Source organism: Phasianus colchicus, chromosome 7, assembly GCF_987193195.1.
Source record: "Phasianus colchicus chromosome 7, bPhaCol1.hap1.1, whole genome shotgun sequence".
In the NCBI taxonomy this organism is placed as follows: Eukaryota; Metazoa; Chordata; class Aves; order Galliformes; family Phasianidae; genus Phasianus; species Phasianus colchicus.
Genome location: NC_143442.1, coordinates 28,925,275 through 28,952,733, shown reverse-complemented (window position 1 = coordinate 28,952,733; position 27,459 = coordinate 28,925,275). Strand labels below are relative to the sequence as shown.

Sequence of the window (27,459 nt, the reverse complement as noted above, 5' to 3'; positions counted from 1 at the left end):
AAATCACTAAGGCACAATAAATATGGAACCCCACAAAGGATTTATTTATTTATTTACGGTCAATTTTCAAAGGAGAGCTGCAATTTCTGTAATGAACATGCATTAAACCCTCAATAAAAAAGTTAATTAAGAAAATTAGATTTTTATTTTTAATTTTTTTTTTTTTTTTTTTTTTTACTCAAAGCAAGTACTTTCCTGCTGAAAAATACATTATGTACAGTAACGATGGCTTGGCAGGCCAGGTCTACTGCGGGACTGCATTAGTATGGATAACAGGCTTCAGTTCCTGTGGAACTTAAATTCAGACACTCCACACAGGGAAATAAAATATGAAAAGAAGCAGCACATGAAACACCGCAAGATCATAAAAAGGCAGAACACAGATGTGCAGAAGCAGCATAAAATCAACAGGAAAAAAAAAAAAAAGTCAGATATTTGCCATTGTAACAGATAATAAAGTGTGCTCTTCCCCCCACCTCACATAGCAGCAAACTGTAGTAGAAACTGTGTACCTCACAGGTTTTTCTATCCGTAATTGCCAGCAAACAAACAAGTCCCCATAAAGAATAGAAAGCTTTTTGGCCACATAGATGAAAAGAGAGATTTTGAAAACACGCTCAGACATTCCTGTATTGATAGCTTCCCAACTTTCTCTTTGGCTCATCCAAGAATTAGTGACAGTGTCCTGAAGCAGGAGGCAGTACAGAAGGAAGTCAGAGAGGTGACAAAGAGAAATACTGAAGAAGGTTCAGAGAGAAACACATGTGTGTGTTGTGACATAGACACAACCTGTATGGAAGGGAAGCCACAGATTAAAAGACTCTGTTAGTCACAAGCAGAGAAACATAAAAGGAGGGAGAAATCAAAGCGAAAGATCTCCTCGTATCATTAAGTGAGGAGCAGCACAGAGTAAATCTCTAAAAATGAGAAAAATCCTAACCTTTGCTGTGGCTCATAGTTGGTAAAAAGAAAAGGTAAGTTTTGCCAAAGAAAAGAAAACCAGTGATCAGGATACCTCAGATCTGACACCTAAAGAAGCATTATGCTCATATTCTGAGAAGAACTCAATACTCGCCCTGTGAGCAGCATACACTGCTGTGCTAAACATGGGGATCACTAGAGGCAATTGCTCTGCGAGCATCCAGAGCAACACCATGGCCCAGCAGCACAGTTCCTGGTCACTGGTTGGGGCTGGCAGCTGCTGGGGACTGGATGAATAACCCTGCACCTGTAGGCAATGGGTGCTCGTGCACAAGAAACAAGATTCTTGGAAATATGGTGGCTTCAGTACTTATTACAGCCTCTTTCCCAAACTATAAAGAAAGCTGACCAAGACCTGCAGCCTACACAAACTGTTCCCTGTTCCACAGAGAAATCCTGGGTTTCTCTGTTACAGCAGAGAATGCAACATCCTCACACGAAGCTCATGTTGGCCCCATGTTGGCCAACACTCAAACCAGCAACGATTTGGAGATGCACACCTTAATAAATGCCAGCCTGCTACTTGAGATCACATTACATGCTCAGAAGCCTGTGTCTCAGAGGATCTTTGAGAACAGACTCAAGCACACCCTTCTAACATGTCTCAGTGTAATTCCCTCTCCTTCACAGCTCATTCCGTACATCAGAAGCACTCTATTTTTCACAAAAAATCTGTCATACAGGCAGCATAATGCCACTCACTTGCTCTTGTCCCCTTAGCATCACCATGTAGTGCTCCCACAGAGCAACAGGGGATGCAGTAGTGTCTTAGCTAACACAGGAGATGGCACACTCCCCACTGCACTGGAAATATTAATGTCACTTGTTTTGCCTGTCCCAATTTATAAAGCACAAAACTTCTTACCTGTTTGCTGGTGGAGGGGAAGGAGGTCCTGTCTGCTCTTGTTCAGTGTCCTTCTCCTGTAGAGCAGATAGGCTGAAGCTGCTGGCTGACAGCTGCTGGAAGGGGGAAAATATTCTCTCATGTTGAAAACAAGCACTCTCCAATTCCCATGTGTAGATTCAGTCTTTAGGAGAAGTTTATCCCGATAAATGAAGCCCTGTATCCAAGAGCTGTTGAGTTTCATCAGGGAGTACTTTTTGTAGCTTTCACCAACCACTAGCAAGCATGAGTATTTGCTCATCAGCTGATCAGCAAAATTTCTCATCCATATGCTCCTGGGGCACAAATCCCACCAGTTTTTACTCATGGAGTAGACGTCCAATCTGGCTTGACCACCAGCTTTGCATTGTTACTAGGTGCTTTAGAGGACAAACATGCAAATGGGCATTTATGAATTGCCTTTACTGAAGTCTCCTTTTGTGCACTTAATAGAAACAGCTTAGGTTGGTCTGAAATAGGTGGGCTCAGTGTGCAGGCCGGATGCACGTGAAGCCTTCCAGCGAGTTCCTCCACTCTCACACACACCTGAGCCCAAGAGTGGGTGTCATTTCCATCTCATGTCCTCTCACACATCTTCCTTCTCTTTACCAAGATGGTGATTATACTGGATACTGTCTTGTTGAGTCTATTACAGTGCATGTGACATTACAAAAAGACCTTCAGCATCCAGAATCATTAGTCTGGCATGTTTCAGTTCCCATTGACAGAGAGCCAAACATCCAAGCAGGAATGTGGGGTGTGGATTTCAGAGAATGTTGACTTTCATGATGGCTTGCATGCAAGTAGATAGAGAAACATTTGTCTCCAGTACGTTCTTTGATATTGTAAAGAGAAAGCATCTTTACTCCTTTCAATAAACTCACCGTGTTCTGCGTTGGAAAAAAAATGTCAGGAATAATTTAAGATGACATGTAGTGCCCAAACTTCCTGCAGAAACATCTTTGATAAATAATTAATCTTCAAAAACCTTAGAGGCATGGATGGATGGCAGATGAGGCGCTCCCTTCCAGCACCGGCTGGCCTCCTGCAGCACGAGTAGCTCATCCTATCCTGGTGGGGCAAAGGGAAAAGAGCTTTAATGGCTTTGACAATGTAACTGCAAAGTGCAGGTGCGTGTGGTAACCAAGGGGCACATTTCACAGCAGGAGCTGTAATGTGGGGGAGAAGTAGAGATGCCAGGCTGGTCTCAATCCCCGCAGCACCCAGCAATGCAACATGTTAAAAAGGGCTTGCACAGCACATGGTCTTCACACAGATTGTGGTGACAAGTCTCCGTGCGGTTACAAATGATACAACATTACACTGTTTAGACCTCAGAGAACATCCTGCCAAATTTCTATCTTTTATTTTTAGATGCCTATACATTTTGAGTGCTCTTAGCAGGAGGTCGCAGTCAGCAAAGTTTTAGTAACAAACCATTTTCCTTCTTTGGTTTGGAACCGAGCTATCTGAAATATTTTGCTGTATTCCAGCAACGGGATGCATTTGCTTTCTCCAATGGTTACTCTTACACACATCTACTGAAACATCTGCAGCAAAACGTTTGCTCCTTATAACCTTACATCATTCTTCCCTCAGATTGACAGGGTTCAAGCCAGTGGTAGGATTCTCCACCAGATGAGATGAGACAAAGCTAAACACAGCCATCTGAGCATGGTCCTCAGCAAGGTATGCCTTGCTCATTCTTTAAGACCTTGAAAAAACTTGTCATGGTTTTGCTTTTCTGACTGTGTGCAATAGGGATCAATTACATTTAACTTTGGACATTTCCCCATCTACTTACCAACTGTCATTTACTTAACATAAATATTGATTTATTTTTTTTTTTCTCGGTCAATCACAGCTCATCTGACAGACTAATGCTGCCACAGGAAAACTCCACATGGATTGTCATTACTTTAATGAGGGATTTTGGATTACCAAACTGGTTTAAGAGAAGGGAGGAAGGAAAAATACAAAGAACTACTCTGTTCTACACAGAAGATGTTATGCACATGTGCATGCAGTATTAAAATCTCTAAGAACTTTCTTGATCGGGAACTTCTGTTACTTAACAGAGATTTAACAATACTTTTTAATTAAAAAGAAACCCAAAAACCAATGTAGAGACATAAGATGTTTTCTTGCCTCATATTCGTGCTCTTCTGGTACTTAGGCTGAGAAAACACGCACATAGTTTGTTCTGCAGATCTATTTAACACATTGCTAAAGGGCAAATCTGACAGAAGATCACAGTCCTATTTCCACTTGCTTCCATTTATTGGCTGGCCCGGCCCATCACTACAGCTACATTACACAAAGGTCGGAGCCTGCTGGGCCCCCTGCTAGGAAGCAGGCTAGTAACAATACACAAGAAGGCGGCTGAGGTTCCAAACATTTCTGCCTCAGTCTTCACTGGCAACTGCTCTTCACGCATCCTTCAAGTGGACGGGTCAGAAGATGGGGGCTGAGGGAGCAATGTTCCTCTTGCTGTAGGTGCAGGTTTGCAACACCTGAGGAACCTGAAGATCAATAAGTCTGTGGGTCCCAGTGTGATGCATCCCAGAGTCCTGAGAAAACCGGCTGATGTAGTCACCAAGCCACTCAACGATATTTGAAAAGTCACAATGGCCAGGTGAAATCCCTGGTGACTAGGAAAAAGGTAATATCGCTCTCATTTTTAAGAAGGGTAGAAAGGATGACCCAGGGAACTGCTGACTTGTTGGCCTCACTTCAGTGCCAGGACAAATCACGGAGCAGATCCTCCTGGAAGCTATGCTAAGGCACATAGAAGGCAGGGAAATGATATGAGAGAACCAGCATGGCTTCACCAAGGGCAGGTCCTGCCTGGCCAACCTTGTAGCCTTCTATGATGGTGTAACTGCAACAAGGGAAAAGGTAAGGGCCATTATTGTCATCTACTAGGACTACAGTAAGGCCTTTGATATAGTTCCCTGTAAGATCCTTCTCTCCAAATTGAAAAGATATGGATTTGATGGATGGACTGTTGAACCGGTTGTGAGATTGTACCCAGAGAGTGGTAGCAATTGACTCAATGTCTGGATGGGGATCAGTACTGGGATTGGTGCTTCTTAATATCTTAATCAGTGACATTGACAGTGGGATTGACCGTACCCCCAGCAAGTTTGTGGATGACATCAAGCTGTGTGGTACAGTTGACATTCCCAAGGGATGGGACACCATTCGGAGAGACCTAGACAGGCTGATGGTATGCCCAGGAGAACCTCACAAGGGTCAACAAATCCAAGTGCAAGGTATTACCTGGGGTAGTGGCAATCTACCATCAGTACAAGCTGGGAGATGTAGGAGTGCAACACAGCCCTACTGATAAGGACTTGAGGAGCTCTGGGGAGACCTGAGAGTGGCCTTTCAGTGATGGCTATAAGAAGGAAGGATACAGACTCTTTATTAAGGTCTGTTGTGACAGGACAAGGGGAAATGGCTTCAAACTGAGGGAGGGGAGATTCAGACTGGATATAAGAAACAAAATTATGATGTGGGTCATGAAGCTCTGGAAAAGATTGCCCAGAGAGGTGCCCCATCCTTGAAGACATTCAATGTCAGTCTGGACAGGTCTTTGAGCACCCTGATCTAGCTGTGGGTGTCCCTATTCATTGAAAGGGAGTTGAACTAGATGACCTTTAAGGGTTCCTTCCAACACATACAATTCTGTGATTAGTCCAAGCGAGGGAATTGCATGGTGATCAAAATTAATGGTAAGGAAAAATCAAGGGTATCAGCAAAGTGGCCAGAATTAAGCAGTCCTTTCATAGGAGGATAGAGGGGCAGGATCACCCTTATCAGAACACAGCACTCTTTCTGCGAATCAGTTAAATCTTGTCATTTTGCTGGCACTTCAAGAAAAGATGGCTATGTTTGGTTACCTAAAATGCAAGTGGGCTCAGATTTTTGATTACAACTATAGAAAACCTGAAAAAAAATTAGAATAACACAACAACTTTTAAAGAATGGCCCATTATAACCACACTTCAACAGAAATAACTTCTGCAATGTGTGTTCTGCCAGTGCTACACTGTGCCTGCAATTCAAACAGGAAGAAGTTTAATTCATTTGATTATCCATGCCTAGAAATAACAATTTTGAAAAGAAGCAGAAAATATATTTTCTCAAAATAAATTAAATGAAGAAAGTCCACTTTCCTTATGGTCACGATGAGACTGCTTTTCTGCAGGTTTGTATAGTTTTCATGTGTAGTGAATGAGGATATTCTAAATTAAAACACAATTATTTTACTAAGGAACATACCCTTCTGACCTTACATTCTGCAGAGCTGAATGTTGCAGGCATTATTGAGCCCCATAAGCAGAAGAGCTGAATATTATGGCATTATTGAGCAAGTAATTGCTTCCCCCAGTGAATGTTATGACTCCCATACAATGCGATACAATTTATTTTATAATGTATTTTCACAGAAACGCCTCACTATTTGCAGAAGTGATGTAACACCAAAACTTTCTATTGTGAAATGCTTTAATGAAGGGTGGTGTAAGAGGAGGTGGACAATGAAGAGAGCTAGCGAAGCTGGTGTGCAGTGAGGGCAGCAGCCTCCAGAGGGAGAAGAAACTACCTATGGCAGTGCAGCAATTGGACAAATTAATATGACAGGAAAAGGTGTTTCACCAAAGGTGTAAAGACAGAAGAATCAGCACAGTACAAAGGTGCTATAAAGGAAAGGAAGAAGATTGTTTACCTGTATCAGAAGATTCCAGGTTCACAAAAGAAAGCTCCACCAAAGAAGAATCTCCTAAAAGAGATTCTTCCCCAGTGGCAATCAGCCCTTCAATGAGGTCTAAGGGAGGTGCAGCCAGACTCCACCTCTACTGGTCACACAGCTGAATTGCCTCCACCTGTGCTCCCAGCACTGACCGGGTCCTTTCCCCAGGTGCTCAATTAGTGGTTCAGGCTGTGACTCAACAGTTCCCATACAAGCGAGAGCACAACTGCTTTGAAGGATTGCTGCAGGGATGCAAAGTGAGGCAGAGGGGCAGGTGATAAGGGGGACTACCACAAGCAGCTGAAAGCTGTAGAAGGGGCTCTGTATGAGAGAGAAGGCAGTGCTGGAGACTGCAACGAGGGGACCAAGAATGGAACAAGGAGAAAGCAGAGCACTGTGCAGGCTGCCCAAAGTCTTAAAGCCAGAGAAATGCATGGGCACACCCTGCAGGAGCTCTGTACTCTGGCGTTCAATGTGAGCAGTGAAGATTTCTTTACAAAATGTCACATGAGAAAAGGAACGTTTGTAGGAACCCCCTTGACTGGCTGAATGCTCGCTGAATCCTGGGACAGCAGAAGCACAGAAAGTCACACAAATGTGAATTCCACCAAGCACTTGCAATGGTAATTGCAAAGCTGCTTCAGGTTCCTGAGCAACAGTGCTTTAGAACCCAGGGTGAATTTAAAACGAAACAAAACTTTTTTTTTTTTTCTTTTTCTTTTTTCTGGTGAACTGAAACAAAATCTGCTGAAAAACCGAAGCACTGACTTTTGGCCAGTGCCAGAGGTAGAGTTAAGGTTCAGAACTCCATTGCAAGAGCTAAGGAATGAAATAACGCTTGAACAACCCAGAGGAGCAGCATGCGTATTTTTACAGCTGATCTTGAACCATAGGACACCCATTGATTCTCCAAAATTGTTCTAAAGACAAATGAACTGTAATAGCACACATCGTGCTCTGATTGCATGTTGATGCTGTTTCCTGCGGCGATGCGATGACACCGTGGTAGGACCATTAACCCATCTGTCACTTCCTGCATTTGTCTCAATCAAACTGACAAAAGGATTGTGTAAATGTGGCTGTGGGCAGCGCAAACACAGTGATACTGACCTGACATGTGAGAAAGGCAATTGGTATTGAATAGAGGGACTGATATGACACAGACACGTATTTGAAAGTAGGATTCTTGCAAGAGGACATTTAAATAAAAGATTTGTCACTTCTCTCCAGCAACCTGGGATCATTGTGAAGGCGCTTCAGAGCTCCCTGCCATCCTTTGACAGTCAGCCTGCACATAATGTGCAGAGCATTGTACCCAGCATCAGAAAAAACAAAGCCCTCTCTCTAATGCCTCATCATTCGAAAACTGAGACACCCACTTACCATTAGGAACATCTGAAAATACGGGAGTAGTTTTAGAAAGACCATTCGGTACCGTTAGGGGCAAGGTTTTGGTAATGGCATTGCCTACACCTCAGCCAAAATTTCCATTTCTATAAACAAAAATGCGCGTGCATTGAAGACTGGAAGACAAACACTGGCAAACACAGCCTTATGGAGCAGAATCCTGCTTTCCTCTTTTTATTTAAAAGATGGAAAGTATAAAATACATGTTGTCTCTTTTCTGCAAGATATGCTATGTCTCTAACATATAACTGAATCCCCAAAGATGTGACAACTACTACTGTAGCATTATCTTCTTTCCATATGCACCCTGTGATACACAAATCCAAATCCTGGGTACAGATTACTGTAGCCCGAGGAAATAATAATTAAATCACTCTCTGCAACATTTTCTTCTTCTCCCCACCACCTTTTAATCCTAATTCACTGAAGTACACCTGCAACTGACTTCGGCCTGATATACTGAAGACTGCTAGAAGATGTCATGCTCTGGGTGGCCATGAGCACTCCCCAGATGCCAGCAGGAGCTGGCAGATCAGCAGCTCATATCGCTGGCACCACGCTCAGCCCTACCAGCCGGGATCTCTCCAGCTGCAGGCAGATGCTCACTGCAGCACAGAGTAAAGGCAGGGCGCTGAGGCAAGAGCAAGTGGAAGGAAGCTTAGGTTAGCCTTGCCACAGAAACGCATCACTCACCCTGGACCTCTGGAGTTGCTCTCAGAAATGCAATCGGAGCAGAAAGAACAAACTGAGGCGGGCCCGGAAAAGCTTGCCTATTTTTCCTACAATATCAGCTGTCTAAAAAAAAGTGATTACCTCCTCCTGAAGCCTTGTCTGACAAATAATATGTTCCATCTGCCGAGGTTTTTTTTTCTTTTTTTTAATTTTTTTTTTTTTAGCGACTCAATCATCCAAGGATAAAGGAACAGCAACTGTATTTATTTTATTTCCCTAAGTGCAATCTCTCTCCGCAGCAGATGTGACAATTTACTGCCAAAGTAAGTTCATCACACAATTAGCGGTGTGAAAGGAAAGCCCATTGTGCACCATAATGGTTTCTCTCGCTATTAGCAGTTAATAATTACCGACACCCGCTCCCCCCCCCCCTCCACGCCTGGGCTCCGAGCATCACTGCGCAGCGCCCGGGGCTGTTCTGCAGACACCTCCTCTGCAGGGCACGCTGCAAGGACGGGGTGCTCTGCAACACCTCCTGACAAAACCCATCATTTTCTTACTCACAGCGCCCTATTTTCCCAGGTGGAGCGCACAGCTGTGCCCGGATTAGAATCGGCACCCCGAGGTCTTTTGATTTGTCTGGTGCACTCGATTACTGTTCCACCGGTGGGATGTTGGACGTGCTGTTGCTTTATACTTACAGTAATGACATTCCTATAAATTTTTACTGCATTTTCTAATGCAATTTCATAAATATTACTAGCACAATATACGGTAAGTTCAACATTTTATACAGAAACCCATAAAGTAATAATAAAGATTGTCAAAGCCGGACCTTTAAACTACATAATGTGTTTTCATCAAATGACGTTCCAGTAACTGACCCTGCCTTGCTGTTTGGTGCTATCAGCATTTCCAATGACAGCATCACTGAGTGTGAACACCTCTACCACCACTGCTAACTTTTTACCCAAAGAGCGTATGAAGAAAATCCCCTTTGGAGCTGTTTGTGTGTTTTAGGATGGGGAAAGAGCATTGTTTTTTTTCACTGAGAAATCCCAGTGATTGTTGTTTTCTGGTAGAACTTCAGTAAAAGTCAAAATAAAGCCAAGAAAGCTCCCAACAGACTCAATACATCAGAAATTCATGAAGACGCAACTAAGAGCATAAAGTTAATGAGTGCCTATCAAAGCCTGTTAAAGCACTGCATGCATGCTTCTTGCCTGAGAGTAAGGCGACCTCCAAACCACATTAACCCAGAAGTACTTCACCCCACACAAGGGTGCACACACCTCAGTTTAACAGGCTCTTATTCCTTATTCCTGTCCATTAACTTGGTCTGTTTGCAGGGTACTACTCCAGGCAAACCAAAGCTGCTGTCTCTTTGCTGCTGCACACCAGCTTCCATTCTTGCAGCATTGCTCCCTCATCCAGAGGTGCACAGCTAACCCCAGTCCTCCTCACCAACGTGCTCTGCCAACTCATCACTGTTTGCAACAGGGGATGGCACCTACCTCTAAGGCCCCTATTCTGCACATCACACACTAGAACACTCTTCTCATTAAATGCATTGGGAAATTTTTGATACCTAATTCCGGTGCATAGAGTGAGAAAGCAGACAGCACATCCCATCTCCTGGGATGTGCTTGGGGATGAGAGGAAAAGCAAGCAACCAAGCAACATTCAGTTTGTTGAGAAGGGGAGAGTGCCCTGCTGGATGCTCCAGGATAGCTAAGAGGGATTCAGTGCTACCTGGGTTAGAAATATTTATTCAGGCAGCGTTACTGACATAATGGGAAGCTGTTTCTGCAGGCAGATCAGGAAGCAGAAAGTAGACTTTTCATGCTTACAAATGCACGGGCAGCGTAAACCAGATGCTGGATGCAAAGCTATCTGAATTCACAACAAGCAGCCCGTCGCAGCCGTGTAGCTGGCAGAGCACTGGGCAGACAAGAGCCCTAAACTGTGGCCTTGATTTCTTCCAGTTCCCAGTCTCCTGTGTGCTCAAAAGGGGCTGCAGCAGGTGAGAGCGGAATAAGTAATCCTGCTCTTTGCCTGTCTGACTTCCCATAGGAAGCTGTAGCCATAACACTGTTGTCCTCAGCAGCTGATAATACTGTGGGTGCATAAGGAATGTTGAAGACACGGAGCAGGGCTGAGCAGCAGCCTTTCATCAAGAATGATCATTCATATGTTATTTAGGATCTCAGATTGGCACTGGTTGTTCCTCAGAAGACGGATCATAGAGCTGCAGGAAATGGGGTATAAAGAAATATGAAAGGTCAGCTAACCCACCCCAACTTAAAAGACCATCTGTGGCATACCAGCCAACCTGTTCCCAAAGCTCTCAAAGCTGAAGTGTCTCTGACTGATCTCTTGGAGCGTTTTTAGGGGACCTGGCATCTGCCCAGCACTCCCACCTGCAGAGCTGTCTGACAGCACACAGCCTGGCTGCTCCATATCTGAGTGTTGGGATGCACAAAGCAACAGCAAGAATCCCCCTCCATGCACATCCTCCCCCCCACGCACAAGGCCCAAGGAAGACTTTCCTGGCTCACAAGAGCTGCTGCTGAGCCCAGAGCATATTGTGCCATGTGGGAGGATTTCGTCCCATTCCTCAGAAGTTCTCTGTCTATTTAAAGGCATTAAACTAGATATTTTTGGAAAAGCTAGAAGTAGTGATTTTCAAAAGCACCACTTTCCAGATAATGGAGTTCTTGGCCAGAAGTTATGCATTAAGGATCGCCTTTTATAAATTTAATCTGTGAGCTTCCTTTTGAAGGTTCTTCCTCCCCCTGACCAAACCATGCATGACTGTGCAAGGAGGATTCTGCATTTTACAACCTTTGCTTGTTGCTTTAATATTTGCAGATCCCATCCACTGGAGAATGGGCATTTAAGAACTTCCAGAGGATATTTCTGTAGAAAGCAAACCTCTTCTCAGTATATTCAGTCCTCTCACTTCCCAGTTCAGAAGCTGATGACCTGGCTCACATTGCTACCCCAATAGGTTTCCTTGCAAATAATCCTGATTAAAAGGAAATCACAGTGTGATGCCACCCACTTGGCACCGTCCATCCAACCACATCGATCATCCGTCCAACCGTCAACCCATCAGCACCATGCCTGCTAACCACATCCCCAAATAGAATCACACCATCACTAAAGTTGGAAAAGACCTCCTTGCAGACTCTCCACTATTAATTGTTTATAACGCATCTATGCAAAGGAAACACTTGCAGTGATGTCCCATCAAACGTTCCAGGTTCCTCATAGCAGTAAGTGCTCTAGGAAATTTGTATCAGCTGTTCCCCCATGGTTGCAGTAAGTCTACTTCATAATACAGCATTGCCTTGGGACTCAGTGCAGTAGGCATACATTTTAAAGTTACGTAAGATTAATTTTTTATGCCACTGAAGCAAATTCTCTTTGTAATTAAATTTATCTTCAGTTGTCTTTGTTGTTGTTGTTTGCTTTTGTAAGTCCAGAATGCTTCTTAGCTTACATTTGCATATGGATTCATTTAGAAGTATTGAAGGGCATTAAAAAATAGCATGCAAGATCTATGTTAATATTGATTTTTCTAAGAAAATTAAATACTTATAATTTATTGTTAATTATGTAAAATGTTTTATAATCAAGAGAACTTGAGGGGACTAATCCCTTGTCTCCTGAATTTTTATCTGTTGACAGAAAAAGAACTCATTAGTGTAGAAATAATATCCATAAGTAAAGAATGGATACATCTCTATCTCTTCTGAGTGCGAGTGGTGAATATCATATGAATTCAGTAATATTAAAAGAACAGAAGATGTGATGGCTACATTATGCATGAACCCTGGCATAGTTTGCTCCTTCAGACTCTGTCAGCTTGCTTGCATTTCTTCAATCCTTTTACAGCAGAGATCAGAGTGGGAAAGATTCCTTTGGCAGGGGAGCTAAAATTGGATAATAACATATTAAGGGTAATAGGAAGAGGGAAGGGAAGAGGGAGGGTTTTCCTCAGCACACTTCAAAGATCATTATTGGAAAGTTAATGCTGTAGGTTCACAATTCTGTAAATTCCAGTTTACCTTCACAATCTCTTGTTTTTATTTTTTAACATACAGATCAACAGAAAAAACATCTCTGGGGTCAATGAATGGATTTCCCTGCCAGGCTGGAATCACTCTTAAGAAAATGTTTACTACCATCCTATTCTGTTACATTTAAGTTTTCAAAGAAGTGCTTCACTTGAAATAGAAAAAATTCTATTTTGAATAGATGAAATGTAGCTTTTTAATATTTACATCTTCCCAAGTAATCCTTTCCTACGTCAGGGACCCATGCTAGATACTTAGACTGCCACCAGCTCCTTTCCTTTTCAACTCAGGAAAGCATTCTTATTCAGAGCTGCACTTAAGTAAATGTTTAAGTGCCTTCTTGAATCAGAACCAAAACTGCCACTCTCTAGGTGATAGATGTATTCGCTATTTTGAGCTTCACTTTTTTTTTCTTCTCCTGAGACATCTCCTTTTTTTTTTTACTAACAGTTTTCTGGTGAATGTGTTCCCAGAAACAAATGAATTGTGGTCACCTATCTCCTATCCAAGCACTTTATTATAAAAATTGGATCTATTCAATTTTGCACGTTTATCTCCTTTATTATGGGAACGTTCTCACTTGCAGGTGGACCTGCTGATGTCAAGGCATCCCACAACAGTTCCTTCTCCCAGTCCATCAAGGAAAATCATGCTGAAAAGCTGAGGAGCGATGGGCTGCCAGAAACATGCCTCAGGTGCTCTCACAAGTGGGGAAGGAGACTTCAGGGACTTTGCTGTGAGAATTAGCGGAACAATGAAGAGGGTGGCCTCTTGCTTCTGAGAAGCACAAAGCAGAATGAAGAAACGTCCATCAGCTCTCCCTCCTATCACATTATACACATTAACCCAGACTGGATTTAATTTACAAAACAAAGCGAAATCCATTCATTTCTATTGCGCACTGTACATGAACTGAAAACTTGGTTTCTCCGTCACCTCTTGGTCTGTGTCCCTAACCCATCACTGGATTCAACTCTCCTATTTTGCATTTTGCATTTGAATTAGAATAATGTGGATAACACGACCTCTGTTTGCACACGTCTGTATTTACAGAAGAGCTGAAGCAGCATTTTACCTGAATGAGACTACCACAATTACTACCCAATATTCTATTTTCTAACAATATCTGACTACTTGGCTTGCAAGGCACACAGTGCTTGCTGGGTTGGCTTGAAATAAGGAGCATGGAGAAGGTGGAGCAGCCTTTAGTCTTATGACTCACCACCTTATGATAATTTAAAAGTTCTGGAGTTACCGTATGCATTGATATGCAATGCCAGAACCCTGAAAAATTAAAATTTTAAAAGGGAATGATTTAACATTATATTATTGCTTAATGAGATAACAGAACCTCCAAACCCAATTAGATAGCTTCTTGCCGTTAGCCAAAATCAGGCCAATACAAAAAAAAGCATGACTTTGAAACATCACTTATTGACGCATTTCATCCTCTGAAGCTACACAAATTACATGAATGAGAATTTCCTCTCTGCTCAGGGTTATCTTGAGATAGAGAGAGCCGAAGCAAGGAGAACTTTTAATAGCCTCTTCTCTGGGCATTTAGAACTTGCAGCTTCCTGTGTCTGGATGCTCATACTCAAGCATGTTTCTTTCCAGGAATAAAAACCTTGAGATTGCCCAGATTCCAAAGATATAAACTGCAAAGACACAGCATCAGATCCTCAAAAGGAAGAAGACCCTAGCAGCTTCTCTGTTTAGTCTCAAGCAGTGAGCATAACAGACTAATGGTGCACCTCTCATTTCATCCTGGCACCAAGCTCCATGGATGTCATTACCTGATACGTTTCCCTGAATGTAGCGCTAGAGTGCTGTAATTATAGTGCACATACATCTTCAATAATATGGATTTTTCACTAACCTCCAGTGCATAGTTCCTACAAACCATGTGCAAACTCCTAAGGATTATCTATACAGATATTAATTACTAAATATGCATGCTAAAATCCTATGACAAACCTCCAATCCTTCAGAAATAAAGTTTTATAAAAGTTTCATTATGTCATTACATGCAGACTTCTGCTGGAGGATGCTGGACTTTAAGCAAGAAGCATCCATCCTTGCTGGTAAAGGAGAGGAGATTCTGTGCCAACTTCAGGACCACTGCTCCTAGTGCTAAGCAGAAGGTTTGCAGCAACAAACCCAAAGTTACCCATCCAACAGTGAATCAAAGTCAAATTTATACAGCCTACAAAAATAACTCCAACTATCAGTTCAGAAATACTGCCTTTGAAATGAGAGGCAGACACTTCAAATCAATTTGATCTGCATGGATAAGGATCTTTCCAGAAAGTGACAGGATGTTTAGACTCATATTTCATCTACGAAGTTCTGGAGATCAATGAGTTCACCAGTCTTTAATGTGCTGCAGACTCCAATCAAATTTTCATGGAAAAAAAAAAAAAAGTTGAGCTTTGGGTAAGCCAAATCATATAGCAGCTACACATTTTCCTTGCTAGGATCAACTAATCATCATATGCCAGTTAATAAGCTTGTATACTTTCTATAACATATTTAATTCCCTACGTGACAAAATGTTTCATATGTAGTATTTTGAGGGAGGAACTCACTATTTTCAACCATGCTTCTGCTTAGTTTAAGTATCCGGAAGGATTTTCTTGTCAGCTTTGGAATTCAGACCCTGAATACATGGTAACATTCCCCATGCATGTGACTGGTGCTACAGGTCCTACTGGAAATTTGAGGTGATTATGGGTTAAGTGATCAAAATGATCACAAAATTTGGGTTCTTGTATTCTGAAGTACAGAGCTTGTGCCTCCATCTCACCTCTTGCACTGAGCATCTCAGACAGCCTCACATTATAACTATACATCAACCTGATACCCTGAGTCCTATGTTTCACTCATATATAGCAATCATATGTCAGCCCCCAAACAACGGTGTACAGCCTTACAGCGTGTGGCCTTTGATTTAATAGTAGATGTATCTACCATTAAACAATTCAATAGGTATTCTCAGTAAAACACATACGTTTTCTTAACCACATAAAGTGTTTTGTAGTCAGTCCTATCAGTTTGGCAAATTCTGAAAAATAGGATTCAAAGAAAACTGTTATATATAGATGAAGGGGTTTATGTGTGATACTTAGAGATTCTCGCCTTTTCAAATTTTAAACTACTTGTTTCATTTCCAATCAGTTTGTTGATTGAAAAATATCCTCTCATATCTCTATTTTCTAGATTCATTAATTAAATCAGAAATCTCTGAAAATCTGAATAGATTTTCAATGGGAAATTAGATGCATTTTTAAGATGAGATCACAAATTTTGTTTTCTAAACATAAGATAGGAGCAAAATAGGGAATGAATCCTGCTGTCTTCCTAGAGGAGCAAACTGCCTTACACTGTGGGTGCTAAAAGACGAAACTTACTGCAACTACTGTAGAACAGCACTAATTCAAGACCAGTGTTTTCCATTCTGGTCTTTTCTTTCTTTTTAATTATTATTATTATTTCCTTTTCTTTCTTTTCTCCCGTGGTATCTTATTATAATTCAAACCCATTTGAACCAGAGCATGCTTGCCAGCAAGTTTACTTGGCGTGAGCAGAGGTGAGGCTGACACCAGAGAGATGAAAGAGATTGTGGGAATTCCTTGCTGAAAAGCTGCATGAGTTCTGCAAATGTATAAATAATGACATTTGTACAATGTGAATTTTATAGGACCAGTCACTATACACTGGAAAAAAAAAAAAAAAAGGAATAGTCACAAAGAATTTTATGCTTATATTTTTAATATTAGTATCAATGAAGGCTACGCACAAATATTCCCAAATATGTGCCTGTCCATTCTGGGAGATCAAGGTAGGATCACACCCTTCAGGATGCACAGTCACACTGCCAAAAGCACCACTGTGGACCCTTTGTAAGGAGCTCTGAGTTGCTCACTGCTACCGCCAACGTGGAATCAGAACATCCTGCTTTTGCTCATTGCATTAGGCAACAGGCTTTGGTTTAAATCTTTGTCAAATCTTAATAGAAAGGGAGATGATCTACTTTTAGGAGGGGCTGCCCGATAAATTGATTGCAGTGCAACTGAAAAAAAGAAGGCAGCGCAGACAATTTGCAAAGTCTGAACAAGGACTGCAGCTCACAGTTGGTTCCATTCATAATGATAAGAACCATAAGATTTTCAGTGTTTCTATGGGGAGCTCTGTTAAAATAGTGGCACACAATTCTTAATTAGTATGATTACACCGAGTACTGTTATAAATCCTTTTAGACAAAAAAAGGAAAAGTGTTCTGTTTTTAAAATCCAATTTAGTCAAGAGAATGGGAAAAGTTATCTTGTTTTTAACAACAGGGGGAAAATAAACTGGATTTTAATTAGACAAAAGGACTATGATGGAATTAAAGCTAAAGAAAGAACAATGCCTTAACAAAGCCTAGCTGAAGAGTGTTCATATAAAAAAGTTTCCACTTTTATGTCAAATTGAATTAAGGATCTCACAGTTATTATGTAAGAGTGATAATTACAGAAGAAAAGTTCAGTTACAGAAATGCTTTAGGAGCCAACGGGGACATATTCTGCAATTTGTAGTTTACTCCATGGAAAGCATCCCTCACGGCCCACATGCGAGCACAGGAAATTCAGCAAGTGGAGATGGAAAGAAGGAAACCCACTGGGAGCAGAGGCTGCACCAGCCCAGCAACATGGGCTGAGAAGGAGGATGGCAGCAAAGACAGACAGACAAGGAAATACAGGGAGCAGATTTCTGTCTGGAAATAGAAAGGAAAGCTCCTTTTCTCAGATGAATTTCCTGCACTTTTTTTGTCAACTCTTCTCCTAGCACCACAAACACTGGGGGCTGCAGTTATTCTCCAGCTGGCCATCAGACTGCCTCAGCTAGGGTACAGTTTTAATCAGTGCCAAAGTAGGTTCTCTAATGCCTGTGTTGAGAAACGCTTGAAAAGGCAGGTACAAGGAGAGAATGAAGGCATGGAGGCCATCTCGTTGGGCATACCAGGTGGGTTCTTGGACGACCCTATGCTCCTCTACCATCTGTATGCTTGCAAAGAAAGTAAGAAAACCAGAAAATCACAAATACCTCTCCAAAGAGATGCAAAGCACACCATCTTCGCCGGGCACCAAGTGGCAGGTGCTCAGGTGCCAAGCCTAAATATTTGCCCTCTGTTACGGCATCTCACGCCGACTTTCAAAGCCAGGGGACCAGCTTCTGTTTCATTAAACAGTCTGTCCTTCCCTCTCTCATAACACTTGCTCCAGACTGTATCGATTCAGACAACACATAATTAGTGTTGACTCAGACTAAATTCAGGCTCAAAAAGCACTTGTATCTTTCATCCTGCACCACAGAAGCAAACTGAAGACCCTCACGTTCTGTAATGCAGAAATGTTGAAGTAGAAAAAAATCTGTAAATATTTATGGAAGTCTTTAAGTGTTATAGGAATCACATATGTATCTGAAGTAAAGCTTTTACTGATTTGAGCAGCATCTATGTTCATTTTCAGAAATATATACTAGCTCAGAAATAATGGATTTGGATTGCTTTTGAGAAGAGACCTTGGAAGAAGGACTTCAAAACATCGTGGTCAGAAAATCAAATGGAAGCAAATGTCACATTTAAACTCTATAACCAGCAAATAAAAGTACACCGTGAGTTACATTTTCCTATATATTTTGATTTCTGTAGAAAGAAATAAAACCCAGAGTTAGAAGTACCTTCTTTCTTGCTTGCTTGGCTCCATACCTACAGATTTGCTGACTCTTACTCAGGAGCTGTGCTGAAAGTACTACCTCCTATTTTATTCTGTCGGCCCACAGCGTCACAGGTAGATGTTGGTGGTATGGCTGTAGAGGCGGAACCTTCCCACCAGTATTACATTACACGTTGTTGTCATGTAACAGATGGCAGACGTGGGGCAGTCTGATATGGAAGTGCATATGAAGCAAAGGTGTGTCACTGAATTCCTCCACGCAGAAAAAAATGGCACCTATTGATTTTCATTGATGCTAGCAGAACATTCATGAGACCAAACAGTGGCTGTGAGGACACTGAGGGGTGGGTTATTTTAGCACTGGCAACAGAAGCCAATGTTTTTCTGCCTTTCCTTTTCTCCATCCCAAATCAGTCTGTTTTCATTTGCACTACTATGGTATTTTTTTTCCCAGTGTAATTTCATCACATTGTTCTCATTATACCTGACAAAGATGAATAAAACACACAAGTGAGCTAATGCGTGAAAATAATAAACACATCTCTGAGAAGGAGGGGAATACTTTTCTTCTGGTAGCAATATGAATACAATCAGCAGTATTAGAACAAAAGCTGCTTCTCTGCAATTGAGCACGCGAAACCTTCTGCTTTATCCATCACCATTCCACCTATCAGCTCAATCAAAATCTGCTCTCCTGGGGTTCAAAGGGAATGGAACAGACTGATCTCCAGATTCCACAGAACAACTTTTTTAACAGTCCTTTCCTGGTCAGATATTCAGTGAAAAGCATCGCTGCAATGATACACATGGCTGGGCCACTGGTGTTCTGTGCCACCTGCCATTGAGATCTGCGCTTCTCACTTTCCAGCTGGTAAGCCTGTTGGGTTTGATGTACGCTGAACATTTACACATGGCCCATTATTGCAAAGTAAGCCTTTATCATACATGCTCAAGATGATACCACGAGCAATGTGTGCTTCAGTATCCCAGGACCAGAATCAAACATTGCTAAATGGAGAATGTTAAAGTAGCTGTGTGTGGTGATAATTAAACACAGTTGTTGTGTAGCTAGTCTTGTCTTTTAGGAGCATCTTGAAAATCAGTATATCTATCTAGCCTACTAAAAGGGAGATTGGCCTCATCATTAACTAACATGTGCATGGGAGACGTGGGTCTCATGTTAACTGCAGGCATCTCTCCAAGCACACATGGCATAGTGTACCCAAATATGCCTTTGTTCTGTTGGGGTGCAAGATTAGGTAGAAGGATCCCATTCCCTCCTGCATCCTGTTCTGTGTTAAAGAATGCCTGCTTCTTAATACCACTTTGACCTTTAGGAGTTCTATTTGGGCTGAGATTTATCTAACAATATAGTTCTTGCTTAGTTATAGCCAAATGTTCACAACAACAAATCTCAAAGGAGAAAAGAAAGGACTGTAACTACTCAGTGGAGTAAGAGCTGGGGACACAGAGCTTTTTGCAAAGTCAAGCAGAGAAAGTGACTGCTTGCTTACAAATTTATGGAATATCCCAAGTTAGTGTGAAAAAGTTGTGAACTCCTTATTTTCTCTATTAGGTGGCATAGAAGGACCTGTGTTTGGGATTCTAGGTGTGAAATGATTCAGGTTCCTCTATTCTTCAAGAGAAGTCATGTGTGACCTCCCAGTTCATCTGGCACCACCAGATGCTGCTGGTCCTGTCTCTGTCACACACCTGCACACATCCACACCCAGCAGCCAAGCTCTCCTAAGCAGCAGATCTACACAAAGCAGCCAAGGTCCTTTAACTGGACCTCAACATTCAACTACAACCTCAAGTACGCAGGCTAATTCCTTATTAGTGTTAAAATCAGAATAGTGCTAACGACTTAAGCAAAACCACCTGTATTACCACTTATTGCATTTTTTAACATTTTGAGGCCAAAGGGACCTATATGTCAAGTATAGTCTCACCTCTTCCATAACATCTTCCATAACAGTGACAGGTGAATTTCCCCTGAGAAACTCTCCTCCAGGAATGAAAGGAAACCAGCATAATTTGCTTAAAAAAAAAAAAAGAAATCCATGAAAATGAAACCATCCTGAGTCTTGTAATCAGCCCCGACCAAATGCCAACTGCTCCTACACAGACCAGTCTTTTTGAAAAAGCCAACACGGAGCCATGAAATGCGGCAGAATTTGCTACAATAACTAAGCATGCATGATGACTGAAGGCAGTATGTAGCTGCTGGATCATTGGATTTCTTTAACATATTGATGGAATACATCAATAGGTTATTTTGAACTTTTCCTACTAAAATATTTAGTGCACAAGCAACACAGAGAACTTTCACACTAGACTGTAAAAGTGAGCTGCCAAAAGAAAAATACAGGACATGTATGGTATAATTGGCTGCAGTTCACAGCAGTGGAATCCCTCTACCTGAGCTCAGTAACCCTCCCTCCACCACTAGTAATTTAGAGCTAAGAATTTACTTCATCCAAATACTTTTATTTTAAAGCCACCATAACCAACCATTATGGAGAAAATTAAGTTATCAGGCTGCAAAATGGAGCCTCATCCACCGATGTCCAAGCTCTGCTTGCAGAAGCAGGAGGCTGCCTTGACACCTCTTACAAAGAAATACTAGTCTTCCCCTTTGTCATGCATACACTTACCTAAGAACTTTTTGACTTTTAATTGCCTTGCTGCATCTTCTTTAGGATTATCACTTGTCTCTGACCTTCCTTGTTTTACATCAGATCATCACAGATCATCAGAGACGATGAAAACCCACACAACTTCACCAAAAAGAGAGGGCCTTAATCAGTTCTTCAGGTGAGGAACTAATGCTTTAAGCCTGCTGCTGCTTCATTTCTTCTCTCTTTCTATTTCTAACAGTGCTTCCCAGTATTTCTGTTTCACCAGTAGTTTTTGTCTACTTCAAAATCTCCTTTAAGTCTCTTCATTTTATTGCATCCTCTATTATTCAACTAACATTCCAACAAAAATATTCCTAATTATGTGATAAAATTCTCAGTATTTTTATTTCACTAAATTTATATCGTTACATAAATGGCTTGTAAGAATTATATACATAAAAGCTGCCTTTTAAACAAAATACATCAACAGAATATAGTCCCATAAAGAATTTCTCCATTTTTATAAAGATGATGCAACAAGGGAAGAAACAAAAAATTGTGATCCTGAATAAACACAGATACTGCCAGCAGTTACTTTTACCTACCCCATCATTTTATGGGTAGCAGAGCCTAACAAAATCTACCGAGAATTGCTGCTTTGGGAGACAGTGTCTTCATGCTGTAACGTTTCAATCTGCTGCATCCTACATAACTGACCATATAACACAGATTATAGTCTCTTCTGCAGTGCTGCCACAGCTAGAGCTCCGACATCTCAAATGAGCATGTTGCAAAACACTTTTACAGCCATGAGTAAATTTAGCTGCATACACAGCTCAGTTTTACATCTGCAAATATGCCCTAGAATCGTGTGCTGGGCACTGGCTCTGAAATACTTTTAGAAGCGGTTCCTGGCAATACTGTTGTGTCAGTAAATAGCATGAATTGGGCGCCCTTATTAGCTGAAACACAGGAATTTGTGCCACTGCAGATCTCAGAGCTTTAGTTGGCACAGTGTCTTTACACAAAGACAGCATTTCTAAGGTTGGGGTTCATCTACCTAAATGCTTCACGGAACACTGCGATTTTTCCATCACAATGAAAGGTCTCAGTGTATGGATCTACGTGCCCACAAAAAATTAAACCCTGGTTATTTTATCACACCGTGCTCTTCAGATGCTGCCAGGCATTCACAAACCACAGGTTTCACCAGAAAGGCTCACAGATGTCAACGTTTTGATTGACACAGCTGTAGTGACCAGCCTAGCACAGCATGGCCGTTTGGGCAGGGCTGAGCATAAAGGGCAGTTCTCTCTCATCTCCATCTGCCTGGAGGGAATGGAGACACCTACTTCTGCAGCTCGGATGCTGAAATCCTTTTTGCTTTCAAGTGGTAACCGTGAACATTCTCTGGAGTATTAAATGAGAGGAAGGCATTATGGTTTTTAACTTTGATGCCCCATTAAGATGAATATGTACCTAATGAGCTGAGAAATTACCGTTGCTGCTTCTTTTTGTACTGCTGTACAAGAGCAGCTAATCAGGACGGGGCATGCTCTTTGTGTTCTTAACCCAACAGCTATGAGTGTTAGAGGATCATATTCAAACATATGTTTAATGCAGCAACAATAAAGGCAGTAATAGTTTCTACTGCGAGAGAAGGACTGAAAGGGCATTTCCCTTTTTATTTTTTTTTATTTTAAGAGCCATAGTAACTATCCCTTGCAGTTCAGATAGAGTTTGGCACAAAACCGAAGAGATATCACTTATAAGCCAGATGTCCTCATCAAAACTGTCAGCATTTTAATGCCTTCAGACAAAAACAATCAAAATCACCAAACCCGCTGAGTATTTCGAAAAACAAGAAGTTTTACTTTAAAAGCAATATTGGAATGCTATCAAAGCCCCTAAACGCAGTGCCTTAAGACTGCTGGAATTTGAAATACGTTCTAGTTTTTAGGTCAGGCTCTAAGAATGAAGCTGTGTCTGATGACACAATATGAGAAGCTAAAGCCAATTAAATTCCAGTGTTATATGCTAATATTCCCTACCTGCCAACTGGAGTGTGGCAAGTCTTATTCACACTGATAAGTGAGCGTGGATATGAAGTGCAGTTTTCTCTTAAGGGAAATCTTGCAACAAACAGTTGACAGAGCAACACACAACTCTGGGAGTAACAAATTAAAAATCTTATAATGCAAATGAAGAAGCTGGGAATTTAGGCATTTTTTAATGCCTAAAATAAAACATAAGTTTGCTTTGCTTTCAATGATATTTTAGAGGAGAGGTGTTACCTAGGTAATGAATGCACCACCGTGCTGATACCTTTCCAAGGTTTATGTCCTGAAAGGTGTCAGTCCCCTGCCAGTTCCACAAACATTTTATCACCTAAACCTGCTAAGGTGGTAAATTGTATGTGGGCCTGAGCACAGTAACAGCTCTAATGTCCTTTTGCACAGCTGGAAAGCAGCAGTTTATGAAATGCTGAGAAACTGGAACTTCTGTGGTAGTTACGATAGGCAAGGAGCTCTCTAACCAACCCGACACAATGGTTTTACTGCTTTCTTGTAAATGAAGCTGCAGGGAAGTGAGCACATCTCAACAGGCAAATGCTCCCCAGCTCCTGCAAGCGTTCAATTCCAATACCTGAAAAAGGGAGGTTTGTTTTTTTTCCGTGTATTAGTCAAGATGATATTGTTTTCCTCATATACCCTATGTAACTTATGGAAATTGGAGGATCACAAATGATTTTAAAGGGAAAAGTAATTAAAGAGAAGAATAAGATAAAAGAATGCATTTTAGATAGTTAAAATGCCTTCTAATTTTCTGCAGTTCTCCTACATCTTCTCTTTTTCTCAATTAACAACAAAGCAGAAAGTGGGAGAAATACTAAGGAAAAATGAAAGAGAATTCAGAGTCTGGGATATCAACTGAAAAGCAGAAAGTTTCAAGTGGAATTTTTTTTTTTTTTTTTTTAAACGTCATCTTTCACCTAAGCATGTTATTTTAACTGTAACATTTAAGTGAACATAAATTTAAGCACTGAAGAGTGTTCCACAGCTACAACTATGTTTCAGAGCTGTTTCCACTTTGCTACGGGTGACACACAGGAAAAAAAAAAAAGAATTAAATTCAATTTTATCCCAATTTACTGGGCTACTGTGGAGAAGGAGAGCAGGGAAAGGGGCACTTAATTCAGAAAATTAACAGAATGACTGTGAAAGTCAAGGCAGGTAGAGAAGTTATGCAGCCCATGACAACCATTTAGAAAACTATTCTTTCACGTTATGGAATGTTTTATAAATCAGCTTAGCATGCATTGAAGTCATTCAAGACTGTGAAAGAAACAATAGGCTTTGAAGAAAAATTATTTTAAGCCGTCAGTGTTATGGGCTTGAAAATATGAGTTGCTAGGGATTTAAGAAAACTTCCTTTGTTGTGGTCAGCATAGAGAGATTCAGCAAACGCAGTCTAATAAATCCAGTGGAACACGATTACTTTACTATCCTGCAACAACACGGTGAGTCAGAAGGCTTAATTCCCTCGCACTGCTTTATAATGGCCATTAGATCGAAAGCGCTGCCGCACGCATCTGTGTTAACACGCAATGATCCTGCTAAGTACCTTTGCGAGAGCAGCCCTGGGTGGCCATGAGCACTCAGCTCTCCCCAGTGGCTCGCTGCAAATCATCTCGTACGCCGCAGCACGAGGCCAGTAGCTACAAAAATGAATATGCCAGTAATTTCTTTCTGACAGTGATCTGACACCCAGCTGATGGAAGAAGCTAACCATGCAACCTCTCCACCGCACGTCCTGCTAACGGAGGTTCTCTCGTAACACCCATGGGGTTATGGATTCCTGCTAAGAGCAGCAATAGGATGGATGATAAAATTAGGGCAGTGTAGAAATGCGCTCTCAATTAATTTCCCATCATGTTAAGGCCATTATCATTAGATGTCATCTGGTGAAATGGAAAAGAAAGAAAACAAACCCAGAAGCCTTCAATACCTCTGAAAGTTGCACTCACTTAGCACATGATATAATTGGAGGGTAGGGCAGGCCAGCCTCTTGAAAGAGTTTACCTTCAAATAGATCTTTAATGGTATCGATTTAAAAGGACTGAAAGGCAGATTGCTTCAGAAACATGAGCACATAAGAAGTTTAAAAAAAAGAAGCCAAGCACATAGGCCAGAAGGAAAGCGAGACACGGATTCAACACCCAATGAGTTCAACTAAAATTTCTAGATGTCAGTGACAGCTTTTCCCAACCAACTTTCAACACAAAGCTCACAGTATTAGATGTCTGTATGTTATATTGTCTGTGTAATGATGCTCCTTCTCTCCTTCTAACAATGGCTATTCTTGTTATCACAGTAGTTTGACTGTGTTAGAAGATGAGAAAGTTTAGACTATTATGGACAAGAAGCAACACAATGTAAAGTCTACAGGAGGAAGAGATGAGCACTAGAGCGTGGAAGGTTCCTTCTGTCCGTCAATCTGTAGGCATGATTTCCCAACTATAATTAAGGTACAAGACATATGATTAAGAATTAAAACACAGCCTGAGAGAAGGCGTGCGCCAGGAAGAAGTTAGCAGAAGAACACTTACAGTAAGACAGGCAGAAAAAGTGATGACTCGAAAGCTGCTGGAGGGGTTAAAGACAGTAACATAATCAGAGAAAATTCTACATCTGTAAATGAGTAAGAAGACAGAACCCTCTGGGCCATACTTTTGTCTTCTGAAGATTCTGTACATCTATCTGATATGCAGTTGCATTTACAAAGTAATTGCAAGACTTAACAATATGCTCATTTTTGATCCAAGGCAATTCTTACGACAAAGGTCAAATTCCTCTTGGCTGTGTGGGACATTGGAATGAGCCCTGTCATTCAGAGGAAAACCTGGAGGTTGGGTTTGAAAGTGCTGCTTTGAAAGCAGAGCACATGGTGCCATTTCTTGGTTTCAGCTGCAGAACATACAGATGACTATCTCCAGCTTTTCATCACCTCCACTGCAGAGCTTACAGCCTGCCACATTTGGTATTGCTTCCCTTTCCATTCTGTCACAAGTCTGGGTAGTACTGACACTCAGAAACAGGATTTTTTACTAGACCAAAGTATTTTGACTTCTGAATTACATTCTATCTCAAATTATAAGTAGTTACATGTAGATCTGTACTTTATTCACTTCATTTTTTTTTCTTCCCTACAAGCTTAATGAAAAACAGCTCTAAGCATGGCTGGCATCTTAAGAAACTTCAGGTAGAGAAAAGCATCACTGTTTGCAAAAACTGTCAAAAGCTTTCAAACTAGGGACAAAAAATCTATCTTTTGGAAACATCAGCTTCTCAGTTTGCCTTGGCAGTACCTGTTGCAGTTATTAAAGCTCAGATGATTTTCTCTCTTATATCCTTCTCCAATCCCCCAGAACATTACAATGGACAAAGGTTCTTGACCGACAGCCCTGAGAAACAAGGCTTCTCACACCCAGCCCAGTCAAGGAAAATAGAGCTCATTCCTTGGAGAGCTTATTTATTTCAGCTGCCAGCATCGGTAGTACTAAAGCACTAGGTAAGATCTGTTCCCATTCACATGGGCTGCTTTAGACAGTAAAATGGAAAAATGGAGGTTTTATATCTACAGCACTATCCTCTCCAGCTTTGGAGACTGCAAGTCTTTTGAGCATCTCCAAATGTCAACTGTCTGACACTGGGACGTGTTAACAGATTCATTAAACAAAAAAAAAAAGCATGCTAACAGAAAGAGCACCCTTCTTCCTCAAACAAAAGTTACAAGAGAAAAGGCTTTAAAATGAAGATATAGGGAGGAACTTCTGACAGTATGGGGTGTGAAATCCCACGCGTCCATCCTCAAACACCTTCCAGCCTTTATGTCATGTAGATAGACAAGGTGACATTTTCCCAACAGTCCTGGATTATCACCATGTTTCCTGCTATTGCATTTGATGTTCAATTCCAGTTTTTTGAAAGTTAGCCACCAAAAATGCCTGCAGCTGTATCTGTATCTGCTTCACTGCAATACCTATCTGCATTGGACACTTGCTTTTGCGGCTCGTTATCTAATCTCTTTTTAATCCTAATTAAAAAGTAGGTACCTCTGCAACCCTCCCACTCCTGCAAATGACCTGGGCACCCCTTTGTATTGTGAGGCAATTTCAAGGACTTCTAGAAGCCTCTGTTTTGACTTGCATCCTACCTCTGACTATCTACATCCTCTATTAATGTGGTGCTGCTGAATTTCTAGTTTGACAAGGCTTCAGCTCGAGACACAGCTGCAATTGCAGTGCAGGCAGCAGTGGCAGAGTGCTCAGGCACATTAG

General features: G+C 41.4%; 1 long non-coding RNA gene across 1 annotated transcript in view; it reads right to left on the bottom strand.

Moving 5' to 3' along the window:
• Positions 1 to 1,812: 1,812 nt before the first annotated feature.
• The window catches only part of LOC149917292 (uncharacterized), a 49,861-nt gene continuing 24,214 nt past the window's right edge, over positions 1,813 to 27,459 (bottom strand). Inside the window, exons 2-3 of the long non-coding RNA XR_016468040.1 lie at positions 2,853 to 2,935; positions 1,813 to 2,754 (exon numbers count right to left, since the gene is read on the bottom strand). This is a non-coding gene — a long non-coding RNA (uncharacterized LOC149917292). The remainder of the gene's footprint in view (positions 2,755 to 2,852; positions 2,936 to 27,459) is intronic.